This window comes from Triticum aestivum, chromosome 4A, assembly GCF_018294505.1.
Source record: "Triticum aestivum cultivar Chinese Spring chromosome 4A, IWGSC CS RefSeq v2.1, whole genome shotgun sequence".
Lineage (NCBI taxonomy): Eukaryota > Viridiplantae > Streptophyta > Magnoliopsida > Poales > Poaceae > Triticum > Triticum aestivum.
In genome coordinates this window covers 722,908,578-722,915,595 of record NC_057803.1, presented here as the reverse complement: position 1 = coordinate 722,915,595, position 7,018 = coordinate 722,908,578, and positions in this window count along the sequence as shown.

The following is a 7,018-nucleotide window of genomic DNA, read 5'->3' as shown; positions in this document are numbered from 1 at the left end:
ATCGGGGGAGAATCACGCCGGCGACGGGGTCTTTACGGTCACCACTCCTTGTCGCGGTGGAAGGGGAGGGAGGGAGGGAATGAGGAGGAAGGGTGGAGAGGGAGGAAGGAGGAAGGAGGAGAGGTACCTGGGCGGGTGCGGCCGGTCGCCTGAGGGGTCGGGGTCGGCAGCGGGGGTGGATTCCGGCGGGGGTCGGGGCGGCGGCGGCAGGGGACGGAGGGGACGGAGGGGGCGGCGGCGGCGGCGTACGGTTGGGAATTAGGTGAAGTGGGGAGGAAGGGAGGGCCAGGAGGGGAACAGGTGGAGTGAGGGGGAAGCTCACTAATGGCGCACCGCGTGATAGTGCGCCATTACTAGTTAGAACTAGTAATGGCGCACTTCGGTAGGATGCGCCATTAGTACCTATGCAAAAATGAAAAAAATTTATCACTAGTGGCGCACCTTTTTTGTGGTGCGCCATTAGTGTCTTCCATACTAATGGCGCATCACCAACTGGTGCGCCATTAGTACATAGTAGTGGCGCACTACTTCCCTGGTGCGCCATTAGTGTCAATCCTATCTATAGCCCTTTTCCTAGTAGTGGCCCTAGCAAAGATGTTCGCCACTCAATCCCGTTCCCGTGAGAACAACTGTCGCATAGCTCTCTCCAACGCACAGAAAGGCACCCAGAACACCTCCACCTACTTCGGCCACATGAGAGCCCTCTCCGATGAGTTAGCTGCCGCGGGAAAGCCCATCACCGACCAAGAACTTCTCTCCTTCATCATTGGGGGGCTGGATATGGACTATCAGCCTCTCATATCGACGCTGGATGTGCGTGTGGAACCCCTGTCCGTGGATGATCTCTTCGGCATGGTCGCTAACTTTGACCAACGCGTCGAGATGTTCCAAGGAACGGGGGAAGGAGCCTTCAAGTCATCTGCAAATCTTGCTGCTCGAGGCCGCGGCGGGTCTCCCCAAGGCTACCGCAAGGGTGGTGGTGGCGGGGGCTCTCGCGGCGGCAGCAGCTATGGTGGTGGCGGCAGCAGCGGCGGCGGGAACAACTACAACACCGGCAACAACCACTACAACAACAATGGCAATACCGGTGGCGGCGGCCAATACCAACGCAACATCAACAACTACAACTCCAACAAAACCAACCGGCGCCCCTTCTACAACAACAACAGGGGACGCCCGTTCCAAGGTTACGATGAGTATGAAAATAAATGTCAAATTTGTAAAAACAATAATCATATTGCCAAGGATTGTGACTATTGCTATGCCGAGAACAATTCCCAACGCAAGAAAGTTGCAGCAGCTACAGACACCTCATACGGAGTGGACACAAGTTGGTACGTCGACTCCGGTGCCACGAATCATATCACCAATGAGCTAGAGAAGGTCACCATGCACGAGAAGTATCATGGCCAAGATCAAGTTCATAATGCAAACGGTGAAGGTATGAAGATAGATCATGTTGGTCATGCAATTATCACTACCCCTTATCGCAATATTCATCTCAAAAATATTTTGCATGTCCCACAAACTGAAAAAATCTTCTTTCCGTTCACCGCATTGCCATAGACAACAAAGTTTTTCTTGAGTTTCACCCATATTTCTTTTTGATTCGTGATCAGGCCACGAGGAACATTCTCTACCGCGGTAGATGTGTGCATGGGCTCTACCCTTTGATTCCCCAGTTTAGAAGATTCAATAAACAAGTTTGTGACGTTATCAAACTTCCATCAGAACGGTGGCATGCGAGATTAGGACACCCCTCTTTTGTTATTGTTCAACAAGTGCTTAGAAATAATCAGCTCCCATGTGTTGGTGAGCGTAGTCTTGAAACTATTTGTGATTCGTGTCAAAAGGCGAAAGCCCATCAGTTACTATATCCAGTTTCTACTAGTATTTCTACCAAACCTTTACAACTTGTTTTCTATGATGTTTGGTGTGACACTCTAAAATTTTTATTTGGTTTTTATCAAAAATTTTGTGGTTTTTGAGGAGAGGCCATTCTAATTTTTTTTTGTTTTTCAGAAAAACCTTCCACTTAAAAAACTTCCTTTGCCTTGGCAAGGATTTTATTTTTTTCAAACCTTGGTGTTTGATCTTTTGAAACTTCTTCTCTGTTGGTTCTCTCAAATTTAATTTTTGAGTTTAAATTATTTTTCTTTTAAAATAAAGCTCTATGAAAATTTGGGATTTCCATATCTTGGAACCATCCTTGACTTGGCATTCTTGCCCATGTGATAAAACCTCTCCAAAACCTCCCCTACACCTTGTGATCAACCCAAGTTCTCTGTCCCAACTAATCCAAACAAGTTTTGGATTTTATTCTAATTATTTTCCCTCTCAAATCAATTCTGAAAATTATTTGGAGCCTTAGTGATTTTCAAAGCAAGTACTCTTTTTCATTTGAGTTTTGACCTCACACCAACTCCCCTGGATAGTCCTTTGTACCCACAACTCAGAACCATCTTGATCCACTCCTTCTCTTTTCAAATTTTTCAAAATTCAGTCTCTGCAAGTTTGGACCAGATTTGCCAAATTTGATGAAATTCATATCTACACTCCCCCAAAAATTCCACCAAAATTCAGGCAACCTATTTGAGCAATGAGAAGCCACTCCACCAAGTATCAGCTCAAGGAAAAATCACCAGAGGCCAATTTCGACAGAGTTTCAGTCACGCGGCCACAGTGCACTTGGCGCGTTGCACGCGGCTCTTTCTCCCTGGCCAGCACCCCCGCCCGCGCCGGCGTGTCTTGCGGCGGCCGAGACCCCGTTACAGCCGTCAGGGGGCAAGAACGGCGGCTCAACGCCGTTCCGCGCCGCCCATCGCTCCCTGGCTCTCCGCGTGGCCTCATGCACGCCAGCGCATGCCCGTGCACCGCCACCGCGACCGGCAAGCACAGGACGTGCTCCCTGCCGCCGACGGGCCCGCGCCGCCCCGTTCTGTCGAACTCCCTCCTAAGCACCAATCTCCAGCTCGATTAGCACCAAAACGGACCCAGTAGACTCCCACGACGGCGCTCGACTCCCTAATCACCCCTGACCGAGCACTGCGCCGCCGTAATCGCTCGCCGGAGACCCCGTTCACGGCAACCGCCTCGGGCCGCCTATAAAAAGGGCCCCCGAGCTCAACCTCGTGCACGCCGCATCCCCACTCCGCACCAGCGCCACGCCAGGCCACTCGGAGGACCTCGAGGAGGTCTCCTCCCCCAGCTCCGGCCGCCCCGATCCGCCTCGGCCTCCACCTCGATTCACTCTGGTGAGGCCATCTCCGGCGCCCAAACCCCGTCCGTTACCCTCTCTAGCTACCAGGAGCCTAACCCCCTCTTCAATTTAACCCTTGCAGCCCTCTCCGACGAGCCCGTCGACCACCCGAGCCGCCGTCCGCCGGAGCAAAGCTCGCCGTCGACGTGGTGCTCGCCGACCGCCTCCACCACCATCAACCGACGCGGAAGGGTGCCCTGAGCACGGAGGTACCCTCCGATCTCTCTGCCTCGCCGTGGATCGCCGCCGGCGACCACCGCGGCTCTCGGGCACCGGCGAACTCTGCCGCCCCGTTTGAACATTTGAACCTGACGAGTGGGACCCCACCGTCAGCCTCTCTGCCCTTTCTATCGAACCGTTTTCTGGAAGCGCCTTCGGGCAAATACGTCTTTCCTCTGGGCTGGCGTAGTCGCTACCGAAGCGCTTTCTGTTTTTATAAGCTAGCCCCTGGAAATCTTCTGTTTCATTACAGATGAGTCCCTGGACAAAAACCCTTATAACTTTTAAACAGAAAAGTATTTTTGATTGATTCTTCTTCTGTTCTCTTTAAAATTTTGTCTAGTTTTTTATCAGATTTATTTGAAATTTTTTTGAAGTACTTTCTGTGCACTCCTTGGTATTTACCATAGCGCATATATTTTCTTTATACCGTAGATACCGAAGGAGGTGACGGAGCCGTGAACTTCACCGAGCTAGGCTCCGACTACTCCGAACCAGGCAAGCATGTTTGAACTTTTGATATGATGAGTGTCTTGGCATGTTCTGCATTTAGCTAGTTTCATGGCATGTTGATGAGCATACCGATGAACGTCATTTTTTGCAATGTTGAGGTAAGTGAGTTCGATGATCCATAAGTGGATGAATGTGAGTAAGAATGGCCATGTGTTGGCATGAGGATGGGTAAGATGGCAGTGTTGTAGCATGCCAGACTTATGCCAGACTACGTGACTTCAATGTCAGCTCGTATCACACCAGTTCCTTTCATTCCGCCTTCCCTATACTACCACAGGTTTTCCGCAAGGAATATGGTTTAGTAAGTTGTAAACCGCTTTCCTGGTACACACCAAAAGGAGAGGCCGGGATGATGGTTCCATGGCCCTGGATTAAAGCCAGTCATCCGGTCAGGGGGCATGGGTATTTCCGGTTGGGACCGAGAGGGGGGCACCCCTTAGAGCGCGCATATATAAATTTGATCCCATGCTATTCGAGATTGTGATCTCCCCGTCTCAAAAGTTTTTCTTGGACGGTGTCTACGGTGATTCCTAGCATCGAGAGGTAGGATGGGTGTGTACTGGTTAGTTGTGTTTTCTTCTGAAATACCGTAAACGGAACTAGTCCTTCGTGACTACGGAACTCCGTTGGCTGTGGGAATAATTTTGTACAAACTCTGCAGAGTCATATATTCCTCCAAATCATCTATTCCATGTCCAAATTCGTATTATCTTGTCCTAACAGTGACAGTTTTGATGACAGAGACTCCGGTGATTCGCATGAGTGCTAATTCCGGTTAAAAGAATATTCCTGTGGATGGACTAACCCAATTATTCTCATGAATTAAATGCTTATTATGAGTATTATTTACTTATGAATCAAAGCCCTTTCTGTGATGTCGCCCCGACGTCCGACTGTGGCATTTCTTTTAAAGCCCTTTTTTGTGATGTCATCCCGACGTCCGACTGTGGCATTTCTTTTAAAAGCCCTTTCTGTGATGTCGCCCCGACGTCCGACTGTGGCATTTCTTTTAAAAGCCCTTTCTGTGATGTCGCCCCGACGTCCGACTGTGGCATTTCTTTTAAAGCCCTTTCTGTGACGTCGCCCCGACGTCCGACTGAGGTATTTCTTTTAAGCCCTTTATGTGGTGTCGCTAAGACGCCCGACTGTGGCATCTTTTTTCTTATATTTATTTGTTCACCTTTCGAGGCGTCGCTTCAGACCCCCGATCGGTAATTATTTATGTTCTGTTGGGATTTCAGGCGGACTACCGCCGTTTCCCTTTTACTTACCTTGTTATGATAATTTGAATGTACATTTGGTGAATTAATCATGACGCATCCATGCATGCATTTGTTATATCTTACGTCCGAACTGTCTTGCGAGTACTTTCAAAGTACTCACTGACTTGTTGATTTGGCCAGATGCTGACGAAGGCGATCTCATGGATGAAGAGTTTGATAGCGAGTCCGACACCTAGAGGAGTCCCAGTCAGTCTCGTGCGACCCTGGATTTGGTCACTGTTTTATATCCGCTTCCGCTACCAAATAAATTCATCGAGCCTCACCTCGACGCTCGATGAGATGATAGACATAGAGTCTTGTATTTCTCTCCCCGCTGTGTTTTTCCACCACCGCCATATCCTCGAGTCAGTAGTATGCCTCCACACCGCTGTGTCATGTCCGCCATTATGTATAATTATTGGCGTGCTTGTAATAATTTGGTTGAGCAACCGTAGTTCAACCCTGTAATATATTTTATGCTACTGGCTTATTGTATCAAGAAATTGTCTACCAGTGAGGAGAATTTCTCTCATACTGGACTCAAAAGATTGGTTTCTCAATAAATATTTTTATTGGAAAACTGGTGGTGACATTTGGGGTCCAGCCCCCTCTTTTGTTGGTAGAAATACTTATTGCGTTAGTTTCATAGATGACTACAGTAAATTCACTTGGATTTATCTTCTTAAGAAACGTTCCGACGTTTTCCAAGTTTTCCATAACTTTCAAGCACTTGTTGAACGGCAATTTGACACCAAAATTCTCGCTGTCCAATCTGATTGGGGTGGCGAGTATGAGAAGCTAAACTCCTTTTTTCAAAAGTTGGGCGTGTCTCATCATGTTTCATGCCCTCATGCGCACCAACAAAACGGCTCTGCCGAATGCAAGCATAGGCACATTGTTGAAGTAGGGCTTGCCCTTCTTGCAGGTGCTTCCATGCCCCTTAAATTTTGGGACGAGTCATTCCTTACGGCAGTCCATCTTATTAATATGCTTCCCAGTCGTGTCATTAACAATGAAACACCCATGCAACACCTTCTTCATACTCGACCGAACTATCATTCACTTCGTGTTTTTGGCTGTGCCTACTGGCCTAATCTTCATCTGTATAATACTCGCAAACTCAGTTTCTGCTCAAAACAATGTGTTTTTCTGGGGTATAGTGCCCAACACAAAGGTGTTAAATGCCTTGATGTTCCTACCGGTCGAGTATATATCTCTCGTGATGTTGTTTTTGATGAGACTGTTTTTCCTTTCGCAACTCTTCATCCTAATGCTGGTGCTCTTCTTCGCCAAGAAATCCTTCTCCTTCCACCACATCTATCTGGCATATCTCCTGGGGATGACAATTGTAATGACTACGTGACTAACTCTTATGACCGTGTTCTTGAGGTTTCTGATGATGCAGGATCCAGTGGTGAAACTCCACAAGAAAATTTGATACAAAACAATGGAGAAAATGGCCCAAACAACCGTCATTTCATGTGTCCGCCGCTTGGGGACAGAGCTGCAACCGAATCCCCCTCGGGATCGGTGGCGACAGTGCAGCCGCTATCTCCTTCGGGATCGCAGCCGCGCCTGGCGCGCTGCGCCACCGAATCTTCACGAGGCAACACGGGCGGCCCCTCCTCGCTCGACACGTCTCCACCTGGGGGGTCGCTGTCGCGGGCCCAGCCGACGCGGTTTGGCCTGACACCGCGGGTCTATGCCAGACGCGAGACGACAGGGGCCCATCCGGAGCAGGCGGCTGGATCTTCTGCGCCGCCCC